General features: G+C 43.1%; 1 long non-coding RNA gene across 2 annotated transcripts in view; it reads left to right on the top strand.

Annotated features, from left to right (window-relative positions):
• Positions 1-24,818, top strand: part of LOC137564038 (uncharacterized) — a 249,778-nt gene that overhangs the window by 4,334 nt on the left and 220,626 nt on the right. The gene's annotated exons all lie outside the window — the stretch shown is intronic.

Genomic DNA, 24,818 nt, shown 5'->3' with positions numbered 1-24,818 from the left:
GGGCTAATACAGGGGCATATCTGTCTATTCTTGAGGGCTAACATCATCTGGCTATCTATACTGGGGGGCTAACACTGGCGGGCACATCTGGCTATCTATGCTTGGGGGGGGGGGGGGGGGCTAATACAAGTGGAATATCTAGATACCTATTGGGCCATAATACAGGGGGCACATGTGGCTACCTATACTGGAGGTGTACATAATGGTGGGGGCACGTCTGGCTACTTATACTGGGGGGGCACCTGATACTGGAGGCACATCTGGCTATCTATACTGGGGGGAACCTAATACTGGGGGTACATCTCACTACTTATACTGGGGGGACCTACCTAATACTGTGAGAATGTCTGCTACCTATACTAGGGCAGGAAGAATCTCTGGTGTTGAAGTACCTTGGCCAACCCCTGCTAGGATAGCATTTTGGGACGCCACTAGTCTACCAGGGAAATTGTTTTAAGGGAAAGGGACCATGGGTCAAATGGGAATGCCGTGAAAACTATTACAATAAAATATACTGTTTAACCATGACAACTTTTTAGACCACACCACTTTTAAAGAGACTCCGTAACAAAAATTGCATCCTGTTTTTTATCATCCTACAAGTTCCAAAAGCTATTCTAATGTGTTCTGGCTTACTGAAGCTCTTTCTACTATCACAGTCTCTGTAATAAATCAATGTATCTTTCCCCTGTCAGACTTGTCGGCCTGTGTCTGGAAGGCTGCCAAGTTCTTCAGTGTTGTGGTTCTGCTATGAACTCCCCCTTCCAGGCCCCTCTATGCACACTGCCTGTGTATTATTTAGATTAGGGCAGCTTCTCTCTTCTCTCTTATCTTTTACAAGCTGGATAAATCGTCCTCTGAGCTGGCTGGGCTTTCACATACTGAAGAATTACAGACAAGGGCAAAGCTGTTTGCAGGAAGAAACAAGCAGCCTGAAACTTCAGTGCATGAGAGATGCAGGGGGAAAGAAACACACAAATGATCTCTTGAGATTCAAAAGGAAGGGTGTATACAGCCTGCTTGTGTATGAATGTATTTTCTATGTGTGGACATACTGTACATCAACCTACTTCCTGTTTTGGTGGCCATTTTGTTTGTTTATAAACAAACTTTTTAAAACTGTTTTTAACCACTTTTAATGCGGCGGGGAGCGGCGAAATTGTGACAGAGGGGAATAGGAGATGTCCCCTAACGCACTGGTATGTTTACTTTTGTGCGATTTTAACAATACAGATTCTCTTTAAAGGGACTCCGAGCAGTGCAGAAACTATGGAAAGATGCACATCATTTTAAAGCTCTCTTTCTCCTCTTTCCAATGATATATAAACCGCCACCCTACGCCTTTTAGTTTTCGCTATTTTCGCGATTGAAATTGCCGCGGCCGCGATTTCGATCGCGAAAATAGAGAAAACTAAAAGGCGTAGGGCAACGATGTAGGTGTCGTCAGAAAGAGGAGAAAGAGAGCTTTAAAATGATATCCATCAAGCCATAGTTATATTGTATTACACAGGGCGACTTTTTGTCAAAGTCAGCAGCTGCATTCAGCAGAATGGAGCTGCTGACACTGGGGAAAGTGTCGGCCTGTATAATACAATATAACTATGGCTTGATGGATATCATTTTAAAGCTCTCTTTCTCCTCTTTCTGACGACACCTAAATCGTTGCCCTACACCTTTTAGTTTTCTCTATTTTCGCTATCGAAATCGCGGTCGCGGCAATTTCAATCGCGAAAATAGCGAAAACTAAAAGGTGTAGGGTGGCGGTTTATATATCTTTGGAAAGAGGAGAAAGAGAGCTTTAAAATGATATGCATCTTTCCATAGGTTCTGCACTGCTCGGAGTCCCTTTAAGACCACACTTTCCACATGATAAAATTATTGATTAACCTACCCCACTAATCCTTTCTCCCTAATTTTTACCATTTAAAATACCTTTATTATTTCCTGATTTCAAAGTGAAAAGTACACATTGCAGCAAAAACCCACATTCATTTCAGAACCAAATATCTTCACCATAAATTGTGACAGGAACATAATTTAACCACTTCAGCCCAAAGGCGTTTTTACCCTAACGGACAAGACCGACTTTCACCTTTCAGTGCTCATTCTTTAATTTGCCAATAGCTTAAAGAGACTTTGAAGTCTCGTAAAAAACACCTTTTTATTTTACTAATGTGTTTAACATGATTGTCCTAACTAAACCGCCACATCCCCGCCGCTGTAATCTATCTAAATCCCCCCTAGCTCCCTGGGGGGCAATCCGGGCAGCGCTTCCGTGTGAGGCAGAGCTATGAGCTCCAGCTCTGCCTCTCAGCGCGTCTGTCAGCCCGGATCGCCGCCTCTCCCCCGCCCCTCTCAGTCTTCCTTCACTGAGAGGGGCGGGGGAGAGGCGGAGATACGCGCTGACAGACGTGTGTAGAGGCAGAGCTGGAGCTCATAGCTCTGCCTCACACGGAAGCGCACAGGGCAGCAAAATCCACGACCAAGAAAGTTGTGGATTTTGCAGGGGATTACAGCCGCGGGGATGCAGTGGTTTAGTTAGGGCAATCATGTTTAACACATTTTTTAAATAAAAATATGTTTTTTACGAGACTTCAGTGTCTCTTTAATCACTACTAATCACAATGAAATGATCTATATCTTGTTTTTTTTCACCACCAATTGGGCTTTTTGGGGTTGATATTTGTTTTTAGCAATTACTTTACTTTCTATGCATTTTAAAGGGAAAAACAAGGAAAAAATGAAAAAATACACTATTTCTCCAATTTCATCCCCTATAGATTTAATATAAACACTGCTACTGTGCATAAAACCCACACATTTTATCTGCTCATTTGTTCTGGTTATCACAACATTTTAAGTATGTCCCCAGTACAAAGTATGGTGACAACATAGTATTTGGAATTAAAGGTGTATTTTTTCTTTGGTGTTTTTTTTTCACTATTTTCATGTGCACGTGCACAGCGGCAGCAGCACTGTCTGACGGGACAGTAAAAAAGGGTGCACATGGCTAATTGACAAAAAGGGCGCCGCCATAGACTACAATGCAAAATATCGGCTATTGGGCGCCCGACAGGAAAATTGTGCGCCCGAGAATTGCGGTTGCAGGGATTGTGTTAACAAAAGTTTTCGTTTACAGAATAAGGTTTATAACAAATATCGTTTACAAGCTCGTTTTGCCTTTGTGTTATACTTATTTTCCGTTTTTAAAAATTCGCTTACAGGACTGTAACAAGTAAATCTTCGTTTACACTTATTTTGTCATTTAAAATTCGTTTTCATACGGTATAATGCTTAAATATCATTTTCAAACTTATTCTATTAGAAATACATTGCTTTTGGTATTAACTTTGTTTTTCACACTTATAATGCGTCAAATTTTAGTTTTATTAACTTACTAATATATCTCCTTTTTCTATTTATAATATTATTAATGTGTATGTGATTTTAAGGCTATTTATTCAATTACAAATATATAAATTATTCTATTCATGTTATTTATAGTGAAGTATTTTAAGGATTAAATATATTATTGTTTATATGTGTGTAAGGGTGTTTGTGCAGTGGGAATGGTTAGGGTTAGGCACCACCAGGGGGGTGGTTAAGGTTAGGCACCACCAGGGGGATGGTTAGGGTTAGGCACCACCAGGGGGGTGGTTAGGGTTAGGCACCACCAGGAAGGTCTTAGGGTTAGGCACCACCAGGGGGGTGGTTAGGGTTAGGCACCACCAGGGGGGGTGGTTAGGGTTAGGCACCACTAGGGGGGTCTTGGGGTTAGGCACCACTAGGGGGGTCTTAGGGTTAGGCACCACCAGGGGGGTCTTAGGGTTAGGCACCACCAGGGGGGTCTTAGGGTTAGGCACCACCAGGGGGGTGGTTAGGGTTAGGCACCACCAGGGGGGTGGTTAGGGTTAGGCACCACCAGGGGGTGGTTAGGGTTAGGCAACACCAGGGGGTCTAGGGGTTAGGGATAGGTACAGGGAGGGTTCTGTGTGAGAGTAGGATTAGGTATAGTTACAGTACAATATACACTAACCAGGGTTAGGCACCACCGGGGGGGGGGGGGCTAGGGGTTAAGGATAGGTACAGGGAGGGTTCTGTGTGAGAGTAGGGTTAGGTAGAGTTACAGTACAATATACACCACCAGGGGGGGGGGTTAGGGTTAGGCACCACCAGGGGGGGGGGGGGTCTAGGGGTTAGGGATAGGTACAGGGAGGGTTCTGTGTGAGAGTAGGGTTAGGTATAGTTACAGTACAATATACACCACCAGGGGGGTGGTTAGAGTTAGGCACCACCAGAGGGGTCTAGGGGTTAGGGATAGGTACAGGGAGGGTTCTGTGTGAGAGTAGGGTTAGGTATAGTTACAGTACAATATACACTAACCAGGGTTAGGCACCACCAGGGGGGGGGGGTCTAGGGGTTAGGGATAGGTACAGGGAGGGTTCTGTGTGAGAGTAGGGTTAGGTATAGTTACAGTACAATTTACACCACCAGGGGGGTGGTTAGGGTTAGGCACCACCGGGGGGGGGGGAGGTCTAGGGGTTAGGGATAGGTAAAGGGAGGGTTCTGTGTGAGAGTAGGGTTAGGTATTGTTACAGTACAATATACACCACCAGGGGGATGGTTAGAGTTAGGCACCACCAGAGGGGTCTAGGGGTTAGGATAGATACAGGGAGGGTTCTGTGTGAGAGTAGGGTTAGGTATAGTTACAGTACAATTTACACCACCAGGGGGGTGGTTAGGGTTAGGCACCACCGGGGGGGGGGGGGGGGGGAGGTCTAGGGGTTAGGGATAGGTAAAGGGAGGGTTCTGTGTGAGAGTAGGGTTAGGTATAGTTACAGTACAATATACACCACCAGGGGGATGGTTAGAGTTAGGCACCACTAGACAGGTGTCTAGGGGTAAGGGATAGGTACAGGGAGGGTTCTGTGTGAGAGTAAGGTTAAGTATAGTTACAGCACAATATATGTAATATATACAATTTATTAAATGATGTATATTTAAACAAAGAGGGGGTCTAGGGGTTAGGGATAGGGAGAGATCTGTGTGAGCCTACAGTTAGGTATAATTGCAGTAAAATATCTGTAAAATCTACCATTGTATTACTATGCTTAATACAAGTGTAAATATTGTTTTTTGTTATAGACGCTATTTGACGTTTCATTTCAGAATTTGTTTGTTGTTATAGACGGTATTTTGCCGTTTAATTACCGTTTATTTAACCTATTTAGCACTACATTTTAGTTTACAAGCTATAAATGAAAATTATTGTTTTATATTACAACCTATAATTTCGGTTATATCCCGCGCCCTTTTTTCCAGGCGTCCTTTTTTGATACACGCCTGTCTAACTTATAAAAACGTCCTGGAGCCATTATGAGGCTGTAGCAGGACGTTTTTATAAGTCAGCTTGTCATTAAGTGGTTAAGTTTTGTGATAAATGGTAGAAATAGCCAAATAGAATTTGTGTTTTTTTATCCATAACACTTTTTATTTTTAAACTGGCATTGTGTACTGCGATATTATATTCACAAGGGCAGGGACCTCCTCCTAGTGATTCTTATTCTGCTGTAATTTATCATATGAACATGTACCAACTTTGTATGTACTTGTATTGCTGGATGTCCTGATTGGACAGAGTTTTGATCTTTTCATATACTGTACCATGTATCTATGCTCCCCACAATTGCTTTGTACTATATACAGCACTACAGAAGATGTTGGCACAATGTAAATACAAAATAATAATAATACCCCACGTTTTTGTTTCCTCCCTGTTCCTTTAGATTGTAAGGTTGCTAGAGCAGGGCTCTTTCACTTTTTTGTGTCTTGGAATTTGCTATACATGTTGTTGATCATGTTACCTTACCTCAGCCGATCAGGACAGCTCCATCTCTGGATGTGTTTAAATCTGGACTGAAAACCCACCTGTTCAGTTTGGTATTTGCAGAAATACAGTTTTTGTTGTGTTAATACTTCATCCTACTACCAATTACTAAACCTGAGAGAGCCTAAGCGCTTTGAGTCTTGTGGGAGAAAAGCGCTATAGAAATGTGATTGTTTTGTTATTGTTAAATTTGTCACTGTAATTACTTTGTCTCCCAATTCTGTAATATGTACCAACGTCTATATTTTGTGTATGCTATTGTTTGTATTATTATGTACCCCGTGTTTTCTTCTTACTCTGCACAGCGCCACGGAATATGTTGGCGCTTTATAAGTCAATTATGTTATTTTTTTTTACTTTATTTTTATAAAATATGTTCATATGTGTTTAGATAGTCAGGCATCTAACCTGTAGCATAACAATAATAAAGAAAAACAATCTTCATACAGCAAAATGGTAATTGAATAATAAGTATTAAATGACAGGAGAGGAAATTGCCATGTGGTTCTGCCGGTTTACTTGATAGAAAGCCGAGTGGTACGTCAAAGCCAGGCTGCCCTGGTTAATTACTGGGTTAGCTTTGTCTGACCTGCCAGGCCTGGAGGTCAGCAGCCATTTTTGCTAATAACGAGGAAGATAAAACAAAGCCAGAGAACATTGGGAGCGGAGCCCAATGAGGTCTCATCCTGAGCAGGGCCAGCCTCAGATGTAAATGAACTCTTTAGAGGTTCCATATGTCAAATGGCACCAGACAAAAGGAAATTGGGCTAAGAGGTTAATTAATTGAGAGAGTCTCTCCAGAAGGTCACACCTTATTATGACTAAGATGAATAAGTGGTGTTGTTATTAGTTTCAAAGCACTATCATAAAACCCATTGTGACATTTATGTTCTGCCTAATAAACTATTCCAAAACATACAATTACATATTTGCATGGCAACATGTGTTTTTTATTTGCTCAAAAGTCGACTTAAATGAAAGCCCCATGGCCCATCCCAGGCTTGTGGCAATGCCAAGTGTAGGGCTTGAGGAGGAATAAATATTTGAATAGAGCAGGCATTCGTGTGGTTTAAAAAGCGTGGCCTGCAAAATGGAAAAAATCTGGTTGCAGATCGTTTATTTGACCTCGCGTAACTTTCATCCAGCCGTGTCAGGTTCGCCCATTCCAGTTTTACGCGTTCACGACCTGTCGGGCTGAAAGCAGCGGACAGCGTGATGTATGTGCGGGGTTTTTGTGCAGGTTATAGCATGGAAGTTCATGAAACGCCAGAGCGCGGAATACCAGTGGTCATGAGATAAGGATCTCTCAGCCGAGAGTATTATTTTTATATCAAATACATAGACTTGCATAGAAAAAAACACACACAGCAGAAGGTAGAGGCATCAGGGGACGTGCTTACAATCACACAAAATAAAAGTTTAGAAACAAACGGGTATTTGTGTGTGGGGTGAATAGATTCAGCACAGGATCACTTTGGTGGTAGGACAGGATATTGACATTGCATAATAACCTCGAAATAGAGTCTGGGAGACACAGACAGACGTACAAACCCAGGGAGGAGAGACTATGCCAACACTGTGAGCAGAAAACCCTTGAGGATGAAAGCCACTTCCTGCTGCACTGCCCCAAATATACTGCAACCAGGGACACTTACTTTAAGAAATTGATGGAACTATTCCCAGACATTCTCACATTAGAAGATGAGAGAAAAATATATATCCTACTGGGAGAAGAGGAATCCACAGTGACAATCGCTGCACACTATGTTACAGCATGCCACAGACTGAGAGGAGCATAACGGAACTGTAAACCTAAAAATGTCCACAGACTGCTTAGTCATTGTCCCCCTACCCCACCCCCTTCCATGTCCCCCTTTTCCCCTTGCTTTGGTAATACTTGTATGAATCTTGGTCATGCCAATAAAGCTATCTTTGATTTGATTTGAATACATCTTAGCTCCACTTTTCTGCTCATCATTTCTCCTGTCTTTAATATCACTAAACAGTTCCAGAGATGATCTTAAACCAAATCTGAGGGTAATTACCTATTGAGAGGGAAGGCTCTGGATCCCATAGAGCCTTCTGGGTCCTCTCTAAGTCCCCTCGTTCCACCGGGGTCTCCCAGTGACTCTCCCGCGGTCTTTGGAAATACTTGCATCTCTGGACTCATGCATGCGCAGTATGGATCCACCGGTCTTTGGAAGCATTCAGCGACGCGAGTACTTCCGAAGACTGCCCAAGGAGGGCTGAAGACTTATTTTACCAAGTTGGTCAAAGAACTTCACCGGGACCCTGCACTGTAATTACTGGATGGAGAGCGGACCGGGAAGGCTCTATAGGATCCAGTGCATTCCCTCTAGATAGGCGAGTGTCTAACTCATGTTTCTTTGCGCTGTTCCAGATTTACTTGGACCTGTGAGGAAAAAAAATAGATACTAAGTTATGGGAAGCCTCAGGATGGTCCACCTCGAGCCCACTGCTGCTGCCCGGAATGTTTTCTTCTTGGCTACGTTCCAGTTCAAGTACAAGCTTCTTCATAATGGCTATGCGCGAATATAGCTTGCACACCGTACTCGCCCATACTCATTGCAAAGTAGATCATGCTTGGATGGAAGCCTGGCCACGAAATCATATCTGACAAGCTGTTGCCAGATGCGCTTAGAGGGACCCAGCACTGGAATAGCCATAAATAACTCTATTTTGAAGGAAATACCAGTGGTCACGTGCGGGGCCGGCTCTATACTTTTTGCTGACTGATGCAAACTTGTGAGGTTCCCCCCTCCACCCACCGAGCTGGAATGAGCACACAGCACCCGAAAATTTGCACCGCATGTTATAGCTGCGGTGAGCCCCGTAAAAAACACCCTCAGTATAGGTAGGTAGCCAGGTATAGGTGCCCCCAGTATTGGTTGGCCAGGCATTCTCTTCACTTCCTGTTTCTGCCTGGTGCTGTCCCCAGACTTCTCCCGCCTGAGGAAATTGCCTCACTTGGCATCATGGGTGTACCGGGCCTGGTCACGTGACCACTATTGATACTTCTTGTCCGAACGCCTCCCTCCACTGAGAAAGGTTCATTGGTAGCTCAGCCATAAACCTACTCCTAGGTCCTGATTGGGAAACATGATAAGCAGCAGCTCATTTACTGGAAGACAGCGTGGCTTGGCCATGATGGAAAACGAGTGCATGGGACAATGGCAGCCATACGACCGCCATTGGTGACCATGGTCACTTCTAAACACAAAGTACTCTAACATAACTAGATAAATCCTCCTTAGCGTTACGCCGCTCAGGTTTTGTTACTTTTTGCCCGGATAATAAAATAATTGTCTCAAATGACTGTAAGCCCTTTAGCTAGCACTAGGGTAGCTAGTAAAGGTGTTCGGCACCCCCTGATCCCCGCCGCTCCCCCGTTTATACATTAACCAGCCTGGATCCAGCAATCGGCGTTTCTTCCCCGGACAGCTCCGGTCTCTCTATGGGGAGGATCGCACATGACGTCGCCGACGTCATGACGTCATGCGCAAACCTGATCCTTCCCATAGAGAGACCGGAGCTGTTCAGGGAGGTTGCGCGATCGCTGGATCCAGGGGGGTAATATATAAACGGGAGATCGGGGGGGATTTGGGGGTGCCCGACACCTTTACTAACTAGCCTAGTGCTAGCTAAAGGGTTTACAGTCATTTGAGACAATTACTTCATTATGGGGGACTCGTGGGGCCAGAGAGCGATATGCCCGACACAGTGTCGGGCATACCGCTAAGGGGGTTAAGGGTAGGGAGGTGTTAGGCTAATAAAAATAAGCTGGATAGGGACTTAAACACTTTAGCCAAAGTTTAAAATAAGTTAAAGGATCAATATTGCGAAAAATTTTAATATTTAAAATGCATGTATAAATTGTACATTTATCCTGGAGTAAAATACATTATAAATGTATTTTCTCCTACACTGCTATCACTTACAATGGGTTGTAAAAGTCTTACAGATCTGACAGGTTTTGAACTAGTCCATTTCCTCATGGGGGATTTCCTGGGTTTTCTCTAATCTCAAAAGGAATTCCCTCACAGCAGTTGTTAAGTCCAACTGCCAAACTAGTATGCAAGCGAGTAAGGAGGCTTCTTTATATAGATTTTTTCTAGTAAAGCTTTTGAAAAGAATAAGGGAAATACTGAGAATTCACAATGAGGAGATGGACTAGTCCAAAACCTGTCAGGTCTGTCAGATTTGTACTGCCTTCTGTAAGTGACAACATTACATTTTATAACTCATCTATAGTGCATTTTACAATTTAAAATTTTACAATTTTTAGCTATAGTGGTCCTCTTAACATACTATTGTAACTTTGGGTTATGGAAAAGAAACTTAGTGCCTAGAAGAAAACCCACATAACCAAACCTGTGACTGGAGCATTGCAAGGCAAGACTGCTAGTCATAGAGCTACCATAGCAGCCCGACATGTTGCAGATAACACTTCTTCTATGTCCTGTTGCTCCCAGTTTACCATGGTTTGGCTGGATATTTCAGTGAGCTCTTCTGTTAACCATAAACAGAAATCCCAAGCTCCGTATTGTAAATCTAAGCTGTGTGTTACAAAGTCTTTGTGCTGCCATAGCTGTGAAATTTGCCATAGAATTGCTGGCATGCTGGAATCCTTTACAGGCTGCGAAAGAAAACAAAGGCCTCAAAACCAGCCTGACTCGACAAAAAAATAAACCACGGCTACCTTCCTGCCAAAAGTGGGCCGAGCCCCCAGCCACCGATTTCATGCACTGACTAAAGACAGATATAAAAACACAGATGGAATGGAGTGTTAGCTCCTCTATTGCATTGCAATGTAAATCCAACCAGAGCTCGGCATGGACACAAATCACACAGCGGTGCTCCAGAAACCGGAATGTTTATCTTCACTTTAAAACGAGGCATGCATACAATTATGTTGTAGTAGCAAGCAAATGATTATAACACTGAGAGAACAGTTCATCATAGCCTTCCATTTACTTCTCAGTGTGTTCCTGAGCCAATCAAACCTCAGCAATTTTACCCAGGCATCCTTAAAGGGGAATGTGGGATAATTTTATCATTGTATTATTATTAAGTTTAGTATAAAAATAACTTTAAGGCTGGTTTCACAGTGGGACGTTAAAGTCCCACGTTACAGCAACCAGTAACGCAGCATTACTCACAGCACTGTAAAATCAATGTGCTGTTCACAGTGCACACGTTGCGTTACACAGTAACGCAGCACGTTTAAAGGGCTGGTGCACACCGAGCGTTTGTTGTGGCATTTTTGCAGCCGCTTGCGGCTGCGGATACGCTTCGTCAATGTATCTCAATGGGGTGGTTCACTCCAGAGCGGGAGGCGTTTTGCTGAAACGCATACTCCCGGGGTGAGGCATTTTTTGGATTGCGGAGGCGTTTCTGCCTCCAATGTAAAGTATAGGAAAAACGCAAACCGCTCTGAAAAACGGCAGTTCAGAGCGGTTTTGCAGGCGTTTTTGTTACAGAAGCTGTTCAGTAACAGCTTTACTGTAACAATATATGAAATCTACTACACCAAAACCACTACACAAAACCGCAAAATGCTAGGTGAAACGCTACAGAAAAATAAGAAAAAGCGTTTCAAAATCTGCTAGCATTAGGCAGATCTGCTAGCGGGTTTTGGTGTGCACCAGGCCAAACAAAGTGCTGCATGCTGTACGTTATACTGGGCTAAGCCACGTTAGACTGTTTGCACATGCTCAGTAATGTTGGAGGAGGAAGTCTCCCCTCCTCCTCCACAGCCAGTCACATGGCTAATTAATATTCACTGCACTGTGTTGACTAGTGGTGGGACTCTTAGTGTTGTCCGGATCATGAACGAATCGTTCATTTGATCCGGATCTTTTTTGTGAGTCGAATCATCCGGATCATCAAAATGAAAGATTCGGTTCACAGTGGATGTCTGTCTGGAAGAAACAGGAATATACAGAATGTACAGTGAAGGGAAAGTCCTGTCCTGCTAGTCATTTCACCCAGTCTGCTTCCCCAGTAAAATGATTCAAATGATTCGGTTCAAAGATCCGGATCTTTTCAATGATCCGATTCAAATGATCCGAATCCTTAAAAAGATCTGGACTTCCTATTACTAACATGGCGCTGCTGCTTTGAGAGCTGCATAACGCAGCTCAATCTGACGTCCAACTTCAACACCACCATGCTTTGCGTTAGGGGCACGTTATGCAACCATAACGTCCCCTAAAACGCAACGTCTTGGTGGGAAAGTAGCCTTAGGGTGCCTTCACACTTGTCATAACGATTTTCATAAACTTTTTTTAATGCAAATCTGCATGTGCAAAAGCATGGGATTTTGACAATTTTTCTATGCATTGTGAGAAAGATTTTGAGAGTGATTTTTATAAAGCTTTAACTTCCTGTCCCTCCCCTCTATTTCCTGTGTGAGGAGCATGTTGTGTGCATGCTTGTTTTTTTTTGTTTTTTGTTTTTTTTTGGGAGGTGCTGCTACTACTGTCCTCCTCATGTATGAAAATTTGTATTCCGGTTGTCTTGTACTGTATGTGATTCGCATACATGTAGGCCGTTTTTTACCAGCAGAAAAATTCGGGTGCGAAAATGCACAACAAATGCGATGTTATTTACTTGCAGTAGATGTTTTTGCAAATGCAAATTTTGTAAAAAAAACGTGTGCGAAATGGACTTGTTTTAGTCTACTGCAGTGATCTGCAAACTTGGCTCTCCAGGTGTTAAGGAACTACAAGTCTCACAATGCATTGCGGCAGTCTGTCAGCCACAGTCATGATTCATAAAGGCAAATGCATTGTGGGACTTGTAGTTCCTTAACAGCTGGAGAGCCAAGTTTGCAGATCACTGGTCTACTAGGTGCACAATGGTTTCATGTGAGGCTCAGGTACTCCTGACATATATACGGTACATTTGACCATGGCAGACAGGCATTTGGGATATTTTTTGATACCTACTGCCTCCATATGCCTCTCATTTTAAAGTGGACCTGAACTCAGAACTTCCTCTCTGCTGTTAAAGAGAAGCTGTTAGGTATAGGGTCTCAGAGAAAAAAAACCACATATATCAGTAGCTAAATATTGGCTGCACTTACATTACATATGCATTTCACTGTCCACGTTTGGATTTCACAGAATTTGTATATAGTATTTGCAGAGATTGATGCTCCTGACAGCTCATGGCAGGTTCCATGTTTGTATGAAGCCAATTGTGATGTAATATCCTCCCTTACCCTGCTTCCTGATGATTCGACTCACAAAAAAGATCGGAATCAAAGATCTTAATCGTTCATGATCCAGACAACACTACTGTGCAGTGAATATTAATTAGCCATGTGGCTAGGAACAATAGCGGACTCCTGCAGTATACTGTAATGGAACATGTGACCTGTGAACAGCACATTGATTTTTCAGTGCTGTGAGTTAGGCTGCAAGTTACAAGCTGCTGTAACATGAGCCTGTAACTTCCCACTGTGAAAGCAGCCTTAGGGCGGGATAGGGAAATGAAGGGGAGGACCAAGGGAGTGCAGTAGGGAGAAGAAGCAGCCCCAGCATGCTTTGCAGTATCTGTTATGCGGCCGCCGGCCTCCTTAGGAGTTTGGGAATAAAGAGGATTACTATTCAGCAAACATCAAAGTAAAGGTGCCCATACACTCGTCAGATTGGCAGCAGATAGATAAGAAATGCATCTGATGATCTATCTGATGCGTTTTTAGAACATTTTTTACCAGGATAGAATTCCAATAGATTTCAGTTTGAAATCTATTGAAATTCGATCTGATGGCATTTTTTTGCCATCAGATTTCCATTAAGGCCAATGCAAACTGATAAGCAATCTCATCAGATCGACCTAAATTTTCCACCCTGCAAGTTCGATGGAAATCCATCGAAATCGATCGAAATCGGCCGTCGATCGGTCGATTGGCCAACCGATTTGCAATCGATCGATCGGGATCGATCGGTCGGCCAGAAAATCGGCTGAGTGTATGGGCTGCTTAAGAGAGATTTTTAACTTCAGTAGTGCCTTTTTGGCTTCCTCCTAAACTGTTTAACACAGGAGAATAGAGCTACCCTATCTCCCCCCCCCCCCCCCCCGCCCCCATCTCCCTCCTAACTCCTGCTAAACAGGGCTGGAAGTCTGAAAAGGCCACATTGGCAGTGGCCTATGGTGGATGCTGTCCAAAGGGAAAACTGGGCATGGAAAAGAGCGGTTCTGCATATCAGGCTGGAAGCTGCACATGGAATACCAAGATTGCAAATAAAGAGCCTTCAGGAAGTATTTTAAATGGCAGGAAAACATACAAGTGCTATTGTGTGCTGCTTGATCATCCACTATGTTCTTCTTCCTTCTTTGTAGAGCACAACAGGGATAGGTAGAGACACGCGTGAGCAAGCATCTTGTGACGTGCAATGGCTATAGTGTCTGTCTGATAACCATCTAGCACCCACTCTCCCATCATCTGCTCATGTGTCACTATCATGCATGGTGCTGTAGGCTGCAATAAAAGGCACCGCTTTTGACATTCCTAGGACTCTCTGCTTTTCTATGCATTTTAAAGGGAAAATAAGGGAAAGAACAAAAAACCCCACTATTTCTCTATAACATCTATTATAGCTTTACAATGAACAGTGAGAACTATAAGTTAAATCTATCAATTTTTTTGCTTTCTCATTGTACACTATCAATGATTATACGGCCTTATTTGCAAAAATTATTAAAAAAACCTCAATAAATATATATTTAAAAAGCCAAGTTCCTAAGGTAACAATAAATGTATTTTTTATATTCTGACAATTTCATTTTACAATGTAATTTCTTTTGATTCAGTTTGTGACTAAAAAGAATACACAATACAGTGGCCTCAACCATAAAACACTCTATAATCTATTCTACTACTTATCACGGTTAAAATGTTACCACATATGTCTCTTGTAGTTTTTCGACGTATAGCTTGCATTAAGGAGCTAAAAGGAAATAAATATGGAAGCCTCCATATCCCAATCAGTTCAGGTTTCCTTTAAGGCACAGTTAGGTCCCTTTAATCTCCCCAGCGTTCGTCTTTCAAAGGACGTTGTACACACACACCAGTATTCCAAATAATTATGCTGTTCGAGAACTGCAAATGCAGTATTCGTAATCATTCAATATGACGTATTCATGCTGCTATGGAAGTTGGAGTTAAAGGAGATATCAGGCAAAAAAAACTTACCTGGGGCTTCTAGCAGCCCCATGCAGCCATCCTGTCCACTCGTAGTCATTTACTGCTGCTCTGGTCCCCCTCGGTCAGCTAGTTTAGTTTTTGCCAACCTCGGGGTCGGCGGGCCGCATTGCGTACATTTTTATGCATTCCCGCCGTTAATTTTTGCACCAAAAGCAGTACAATTTTTTTTTCAACGTTTCTTTATATTGTAAGCATTTTTCTGGACTGCTTGCATGTTGCGATCTTGCTAGCTGCCCGCAAGCACATGTACAATATAAAAAAAGAACTTTAAAAAAAATATATTATTTTTTTTTTTACTTTAATGTTTGCTGCTATGGGTAGTAGTGCGGCCCATAGCTTTTTTTTTTTTTTTTTTTTACATTTAGAATGTTTTATATTGGATCCAGTACAGGTGTTTGTATTGGATTCAATACAGAAAATTTAAATCTGCAGCCTAAATTGATGAGAGGGACACGCAGAGGGACGCGATCGCCAAGAGACAGGGACCGGATGGAGAAAGAAGAAGAGGAGATCGCTACTGGGAATCACCGCTAAAAAGACAGTAATCCCAGAGTTGCCAGCGAGGGATAGCGCACACCAGTGACGCGTGAGTAAGTGTAACAGCTGGACGAGTCTGACTATTCTAGCTATTAGCTAGTTGATGCTAGGGAGGTTAAAAAACAACAGAATTGATATTTGAATTGTGTTTTACTTTAGCCACACATCTATTGCATGTCAACGGCATTAAATTTGTTTTACGTTTGAATGCAAAATTTTCGTATTAGAATTTTCTACAGAAAAAAAACAGTCTGCATGTATGCTTTTTTTTCTTTCTTTTTTTTCTGTGCTATGGATACCCAAATCACATACGATGCATATCAATGGAAATGTGAACATTTTCATGCGAATACAAAGTTAATAACATACATATTCATGTAAATGAACTTCATTGATATGCATGGAAAAATCAGGATGCGAAAATTTGCCTACAAGCGCAAACAAAAATAGAGGAATTGGAAGACACAAATATGAGAAGATGTGAGGAAAGTGTGGCCAACAATCGCAGGTATAAGTGTGAAGGCACCCTTAGTGACAGGACTATGGAATGTGTAAAGGGCTATGGAAAATGTCAGCACTTTATAAATGCACAGTAATAATAATTATAATGTACAGTTTAAAATTAACAGCCTAAAAGAAATGTGGCAGATGTATGAAGACGAATTGTTTGTTAGCACAAAAGACCAGCCGTGTGCTATTATAAAACATCATTATTTTATATGACTCCTTCATGAGCTAGTCACCCATCTAGATACTTTAATTATGGTAGCTTTCTTTTTTAACAAGTAATCATTAGATCCTAAAGGGAGTGGATTTTCCCAAAGTAAACTAAAATTGGTTTCAATAGCAGCAATAAAGATGTTACATCTCTTTGGTCATTGGTCACAGTACTTTTGGCTTCTGTAATAAAACAGACATTTTCCCTAAGGCAAGAGCTTTTGTCATACTAAAGTGTTTCATTTTAAGCATTTGCAGTTACTGTTTGACCTTTCCTCCAGGGCAAGTTCATTAGGCGCAAAAACACATCTTTACTGCAGTTTAAAGGGGAACTGAAGAGAGAGGTATATGGAGGCTGTCATGTTTATTTCCTTTTAGACAATACCAGTTGCCTGGCAGCCCTGCTGATCCTCTGCCTCTAATACTATTAGCCATAGCCCCTGAACAAGCATGCAGCAGATCAGGTGTTTCAGTGGTTCAGACTTATAAGTCTGATCTGACAAGACCAGCTGCATGCTTGTTTCTGGTTTTAATCAGATACTACTGCAGAGAAATAGACCAGCAGGGCTGCCAGGCAACTGGTATTGATTAAAAGGAAATAAACATGACAGCCTCCATATACCTCTCTCTTCAGTTCCCCTTTAAAGTTTATCCGAGATGAACTTTTACTCATTGTATAATTGTGTTCCTTTCCTATTGTTTATAGGAAAGGAACACATAGGGCATTCCTTTATAGGGCATTCCTCAAGCCAAATACTTATTTTTTTTGTTTTAATACTTTAATTCCCTATAAACTAAACAAGCCCCGCCCACAGGTTTTCAGAGAGCCAAGGCACTTTCAGACAGTAGCAAGGGCTCATGGGAGCTCAGTCTGGGCAGGAGGAGGGGGAGGTATTACTAGCCAGAGATTTAAGAGGCAGAGAGGAGGAGGGGGGATTAGGTTTTTTTGCTTAAGATGCAGATAAGCCTGCCTCTGTGTAATGTTTACAAACAACTGTCATTGTATCACAGGAAGAAAAAATCATATTCTATTAAAGCTGTTTGCAGCTAGATTTGCTGTGTAAACTAAACTTTAGATAAGATATATAGACAAGTTACTTGTTATAGTTAGTTTTTCATCTCAGATCTGCTTTAAAGTGTTGGCGTTATGAATTATATGGCAGTGTTGAAGTTCACTGTGATGCCCAGTTCTGATCAATCTATTATTATTGTCATTATTAGTAAACTTTATTTATATAGCACATATTACACTGTGCTGTTCAATAGATAAGGGAGACATTACAGTATCAAACAATGTTACACAGGGACAGTATTGCATTCAATCAACAGTATAGCATACACAAATAGTGAAGTAACAATGTAGAGATAAGTATAGCAGATGAGTCACTGAGTCCATATGGTGGTGGAGAAGATTTCAACTGAAATTTAATTGAAATAAAAAATAGTCACGTAGTGCATTGACTGATACACTACAGCTTGATCAGAGCTGTGGAAACATTGGCCATTGTGCCAGATCACAAGATCTAGCCAGGACAATCAGCGCAGAAGAATCAGAATGAATCAGATTCATAAATATTTTAATCGCCAAGCATGACTGGGTCGTGCCCGTAATTGGGTTTGGCACATACAGTTGCTCAGAGTAGAGATAGAAGGTATAGGTAGTAGAACAAGCATAATAAGAGTAGACATTTATAATGAAATAAACAGGCGTACAAAATAAATTAAGGCTTCTTGCACACTGCAAGCGATTCCGATTCAGATTCCGCTTTTTAATCAGTTTTTACATCAGATTCAGATTCAGATTTGCAGTGTGCAGGGAGAAAACGGCAAATCTGAATCTGAATCGGAAGTAAAAACAGATTAAAAAGCGGAATCTGAATCTGAATCGCTTGCAGTGTGCAAGAGGCCTTACAAGGTTTGAACAAATTTAATTTAAAAGAAGCGTACATTACCTTCTCCCGGCACACGCGTCTCCTCCACTCCCTTCCTGATTAGTTTTCAAGTGCTGTGCACTGTGTGCAGCCAGCCAATCACCATGCGTCTTCAGTCAAATGAGCGAACCGTTCCCCTCCTTATCCCTCACTATCCCGTCATCCAAAAGTCACTCTGTTGTGCGCTGCACTCTTGTACCCCCCCTCCCCATAGCAACAGGATTACCTTGTTCCCCACAGTGCTGGCCACAGGATCGATACTGGGGGGCTGCATCTGGCTACCCAATCCTTGTGGCTACCTATATAAGGGCCCCTGGAATATAAAAGGTGCACTACAGTGCACCTTTCACTAACTTGAGAGTAGAGATGAGCGTAATGACCTAATTACGATTTCGCGAAATTTCGCGTAATTAGTGTAATTACGATTATGGCCGTAAGTACATAATCGTAATGAAGAAGGATTTCGTGAAATTTCGCGTAAGCGTAATTCTCGCGTAATTTTCGCATTACAATGGTTATTTGTTCATGCCGTAATTTCGCATTAAACGCTACCGTAATTTCGCATTAAACCGTAACGCTCCGTATAATATAAAAAAGCCGCCGACTTTAAGGGTTAATAGCAAAGCCCCCTTAAATGCTAAGAGCCTCAAATTTGGAGAATATATTAAGGAGATCAGGAGGAATAAGAGGAAAAATTTTTTTTTCAAAAAGACCTTATAGTTTTTGAGAAAATCGATGTTAAAGTTTCAAAGTAAAAATGTATACATTTAAAAACCCGCCGACTTTAACGGTTAATAGCAAAGCCTGCTTAAAGTTTAGGAACACCAAATTCCTAGGGTATATTAAGGGGATCAGTGGGAATTAGAGGAAAAAATTTTTTTTCAAAAAGACCTTATAGTTTTTGAGAAAATCGATTTTTAAGTTTCAAGGGCGAAAATGTCTTTTAAATGCGGAAAATGTCCGTTTTTTTTGCACAGGTAACAATAGTGTATTATTTTCATAGATTCCCCCAAGTGGGAAGAGTTTTACTTACTTCGTTCTGAGTGTGGGAAATATAAAAAAAAAACGACGTGGGGTCCCCCCTCCCAGACCTCTTTAACCCCTTGTCCCCCATGCAGGCTGGGATAGCCAGAATGTGTTTTTCTATGTGTTTGTGTGTTTATTTACTTTTAACTCTTAAAGGAAATGGGTAAGGGGTACAAGTACCTCTATACTCATTTCTCCTGGGAGGGGGGGTGGGCATCTGGGGGACCCCTTTTTAAAGGGGACTCCCAGATTCCACCATGAACCCCCCACCCAGGAAATCGCGGCCTCCACCTCCACCGCCCATCGGAGGTGGAGAAGAGCCCCTTGTCCTTGGATTGGACAAGGGCTCGGAGGGGGAGGGGAAAGCTTGGCTGCCCCTCCCCTTCCGAGACCCCCCAATCCATGGACCATGCGGGCTGGTATAGTCAGGGTGCGGAGCCCCACGCGGCCGGTGCTCCGCATTCTGGCTATCCCAGCCTGCATGGGGGACAAGGGGTTAAAGAGGTCTGGGAGGGGGGACCCCACGTCGTTTTTTTTTTTATATTTCCCACACTCAGAACAAAGTAAGTAAAACTCTTCCCACTTGGGGGAATCTATGAAAATAATACACTATTGTTACCTGTGCAAAAAAAACTGACATTTTCCGCATTTAAAAGACATTTTCGCCCTTGAAACTTAAAAATCGATTTTCTCAAAAACTATAAGGTCTTTTTGAAAAAAAAAAATGTCCTCTTATTCCCACTGATCCCCTTAATATACCCTAGGAATTTGGTGTTCCTAAACTTTAAGCAGGCTTTGCTATTAACCGTTAAAGTCGGCGGGTTTTTAAATGTATACATTTTTACTTTGAAACTTTAACATCGATTTTCTCAAAAACTATAAGGTCTTTTTGAAAAAAAAATTTTTCCTCTTATTCCTCCTGATCTCCTTAATATATTCTCCAAATTTGAGGCTCTTAGCATTTAAGGGGGCTTTGCTATTAACCCTTAAAGTCGGCGGCTTTTTTATATTATACGGAGCGTTACGGTTTAATGCGAAATTACGGTAGCGTTTAATGCGAAATTACGGCATGAACGAAACGTGAAATTTTGCGTTGAAAATTACGCTTACGGTATTTTCAATTACGATTTTAATGGCAATTTCGCTACGCTAATTTCGCATCGTAATCGCAAATTTCGCATGCGTAATTATAGTAATGCGAAATTACGAAAATTTCAGCTCAACTCTACTTGAGAGCTTTCAGTCAGGGATGGGCTCACAATGTAATCACGAGTCCGTAAGGACTCAAATTCATAATTAATATGAGCCTTAATTGCAGCTGTGTGGTTGGATGGTTAGGGGTTATTTACCCACAATTCCGCCGTCCTGCCTACGCCCCAAATAGCTAGCACGCGTCCTATTGGACGCGTTGCAAGCCTCACTATGCGCACTTCCTCCTTCAAGCCGGAAGGAGGAAGTGCGCCGTGGTGAGGCTCGCAACGCGTCCAATAGGACGCATGCAAGCTATTTGGAGCACAGGCAGGATGGCGAAATTGTGGGTAAATAACCCCTAACCATCCAGCCACACAGCTGCGGCAATTACGGCTCATTTTAATTACGAATTTGAGTCCTTACGGACTCGTGATTACTTGCGAGCCTGTCCCTACTTCCAGTGACCCCACTCTCAGCTTGCTTAATCAGTGGCTGTATCACAGAGTGATACCCGAGGTGAGAGTTATATGGAGGCTGCCATATTTATTTCCTTTTAGGAAAATCTAGTTGCCTGGCTATCCTGTTGATCCTCTGTCTCTAATACTTTTAGCAAAGATGTGGAGCCGGCACCATCCAGTAGTATCATGCTCTTTTATTATAGGTACATAGCAATCACAAAAACAACGTTTTGGGGCACAGCCCCTTTCTCAAGTTGGTGACAGCCTAACTGCATTGAACTAGTGTACACCATATATACCCCACCCAGATTCAAACTAACCAATCCTGGGCTGAATACAATCTCAGCAAATCAGGAGTATCAGGATACAAAGTGGACCTGATAGAGAACAAGTATATCCTGGGGAGCAAATAGTACAATGAGAAGCCTACCTGTGTATACATGTCAGCAGGGAACGGGTTCGCCCGCTCACCGCGATGGACGCCACCATCTGAGCACGCCCCCACTCCCAGCAGGCAAGGGGGACGCGCGTATTGCTTGTTTGCTTGTTTCTGGTGTTATTCAGACACTACTGCTGCCAAATGGACCAGCAGGGCTGCCAGGCAACTGGCATTGTTTAAACGTAAACACATATGGCAGCCTCCATATCACTCTAACCTCGGGTTCACATTAACATGCATTATTATTATAATGGTGAACACAAATTTCTGCATGTCCTAATGGTCTCTATGGCCGTTCTGCATGGAAAGCACGGGCAGCACGGTGGCGTAGTGGTTAGCGCTCTCGCCTTGCAGCGCTGCGTCCCCAGTTCGAATCCCAGCCAGGTCAACACCTGCAAGGAGATTGTATGTTCTTTCCGTGTCTGCGTGGGTTTCCCGGTTTCCTCCCACACCCCAAAAGCATACAGATAAGTTAAGTGGCTTCTCTCTAAATTGGCCCTAGACTAAAATATACATGCACTACACAATACATACATAGACATATGACTATGGTAGGGACTAGATTGTGAGCTCCTTTGAGGGACAGTTAGTGACAAGACTACATATACACTCTGTACAGCGCTGCGGAAGATGTCGGCGCTATATAAATACTAAATAATAATAAGCCCCACAGTTCTGATAAGACACCCCAGCTTACTTCAGAGTATGACCAGTAAAGCAATGAAAGGAGTCTCCTCATTTATTACTCCTGAATGAAATCAGTGGTAGTTTTAGTCCAATGGCATCTCAGCATCAGAGAAATATTGGAATAGTTATCAGCTATCCCGGCCCTGACGGATGGAAAGCCATTGTCATCTGTGACAGCGCGACGTACAAATCTACTTTCTTCCAGGATATTGGTTTCATTCAAGAATAAATAACCATCAGTGTAACAAAAGAGATATCATAAAACCTCAATTATGTTTTTTTTCCTCATTAAAACATCATTAAAATGGGTAAATGATAATTATAATTTCCATTGAAAAATAACACTTTATCATTTGTTCTATATATATGGTGTCGTTCCTTTTCCGGATACCAGTATAATAAAACGATCCATCATTTTACATTAAAAAAACACTTTCAGAAAGGGGAGGAAGGAAATACGGAAGCGAAGATTCCACCATCAGTGGAACTATCCATCGTAGCAGAGTGTGAAAGCAAGCCATTGTCCAGAGCCAATGACATTGCTGCATAGGCATATCATTGCTTCATCAGTGTTTGTTTGAGGGTCACAGTAGGGTTAAAGTACACCTGTAACAAAGAAAACTTACCTCAGGAGGGGGATTTAGGCTTCCCCAGTCCTCTGTAGCCTCGGGGATCCAACGCTGGCTCCCCCAAATATTCTCCTGACAAACACTGTGCAGCAATATTCACCTTCAGGGCTCCAGCGCAGGCGCAGTAGCTGCTTTCCGATGGGCTCCGGTGGAAATAGCTGAGCCCGATCAGGTCCGCTCTACTGCACAGACGTGAGTCGTCTGCACAGTAAAGCGGACCCGATCAAGCTCGGCTATTTCCGCCAGAGCCCAAGTGGAAAGCCGCTAGTGTGCCTGCGCTGGAACGTGGTATTTACTTCTTCGACTGTATCGCTGGGACGGAGGAGGACGAGGGAAGCCTCATTAGGATCCAGAGGTAATCCCTCCCGAGGTAAGTCTCCCAAAAACCCTGAGGTTTTTTTTTAATCTTACAGATTTCCTTTAAGGTGAGGACCAAGACAAATAACATTTATATTGCGCTTTTCTCCTGGCGGACTCAAAGCACCAGAGCAGCAGCCACTAGGACGCGCTCTATAGGCAGTAGCAGTGTTAGGGAGACTTGCCTACTGAATAGGTGCTGGCAAACTGAACAGGCAGAGCTGAGATTCGAACCCTGGTCTCCTGTGTCAGAGGCAGAGCCCTTAACCATTACACCTTCCCGCCGGCAGCCCCTAGGACCAGACGAGGGTTCAATGCTTTTTGTTTGTGTCCGATAATATTGGCTGCCGTAAGATGGCACTGCTGCTAGATAAAATCTGGCACAGCGTTAGCCTCTTTAAATTAAAGATCGCCGCCGGCCCCGCCCTCCGTTGCTGCACCACATAATATAAACATTACTTGGGCACATGTGGGCTGCCTGCACCGCTGCCAGGCGTCAGGTAGGCACAGTCCGACACATACCCGGCTGCGTCGCGTAATAATGTAATTATGCTGGTTGGTGCAATGGGGTGGAGCTAGGTAACCTCCTTGCTTTAGTGCTTGAAAGTAGATAAGCGACCCCGCCACCCAACACTTTGTGATCACCCACGTTCCCCTCCCTGCACGCTGGGAAAAAAGTGGGATGGGTTGTAGGTGACCACTTTAAGATCAAGTGTAGTATTTGTTTTTACCACTAGGGATCTAGAGATGGTCAATACAAATCTGACACTACAAAAGCACACAAACAAGAGAGTCAAAGTGCTGGAGTTTAACCTGCCAGTGGAGCTCTAAGCAAATATCACATTTGCAATGTCGTTCATAATCCCTGTAGGATGTTGTTCATAGCCCCTGCATTGGTAGGGGAAACCAGGGTGTAAGGGCATCCATTGCGGCATGCATCTCCCAGCATGCATTGTGGCTGGGAGCGTGGTAAACTGGAGAATCCTTTGAAGTGTGGCCAGCTTGCCAGGGCCGAGGCAAGAGAGGCTCCAGCCTCAGGGCGCAGTGTAGGAGGGGGCACACAACTCACTCAGCATCATTCCCTATTGAGTTTGAACCAGAGAAAAATAAGAAAAGGGGATACATGGCAGTGAGTGCAAGCCAGATAACTAGAGATTAAGGTGTTGGGGGCCCTGGGGTGCCTCTTAGTCTAATAGAAATCAGTGTGTGTGACGGCTGGGGTGGAAGGGATGGAGGGGCGCACTTTGGTCTCTCAGCCTTGGGTGCTAGAGGACCTTGTCCCGGCTCTGCCAGCTGCGTACGGTGATGGCTACCTCCACAGAGAGGGGGGACTACCTCCACCAAGGAGTGCCGCTGCACTACTGTGCTGGATGCCTCGCACTCGTGCAGATGCACAGAACTGGTTGGGCTCGGTGGAAAAAGCCAAACCAAGTGGCTCTGTGCTACTGCCTGTCTTGCGCCTGCACTGTGCGGCCATGCTCATTCACAGACAGGAGCGCAGCCTGGAACTTCATCTAGCGATGATTGGCAGATTCGACCAAGAGACATCGCTGTGATCAAATCTGATTAAAGAGAGATCTGTTGGCTCCCCATACACCACAGGCTTATTCCCGATCGATTTCAGTATGAAATCTTTCAGGAATCAGCCTTGCGACTCTGCCTTCCATCCCTGGCCACTGTCCCCCCAAATGTTAGATGTCACCCCAGTGCCTGTGGATGTAAAT

The sequence above is a fragment of the Hyperolius riggenbachi genome, chromosome 1 (genome assembly GCF_040937935.1).
Source record: "Hyperolius riggenbachi isolate aHypRig1 chromosome 1, aHypRig1.pri, whole genome shotgun sequence".
Classification (NCBI taxonomy): domain Eukaryota; kingdom Metazoa; phylum Chordata; class Amphibia; order Anura; family Hyperoliidae; genus Hyperolius; species Hyperolius riggenbachi.
The sequence above is the reverse complement of the archived record's forward strand: the minus strand, read 5'-3'. Positions and strand labels throughout refer to the sequence as shown.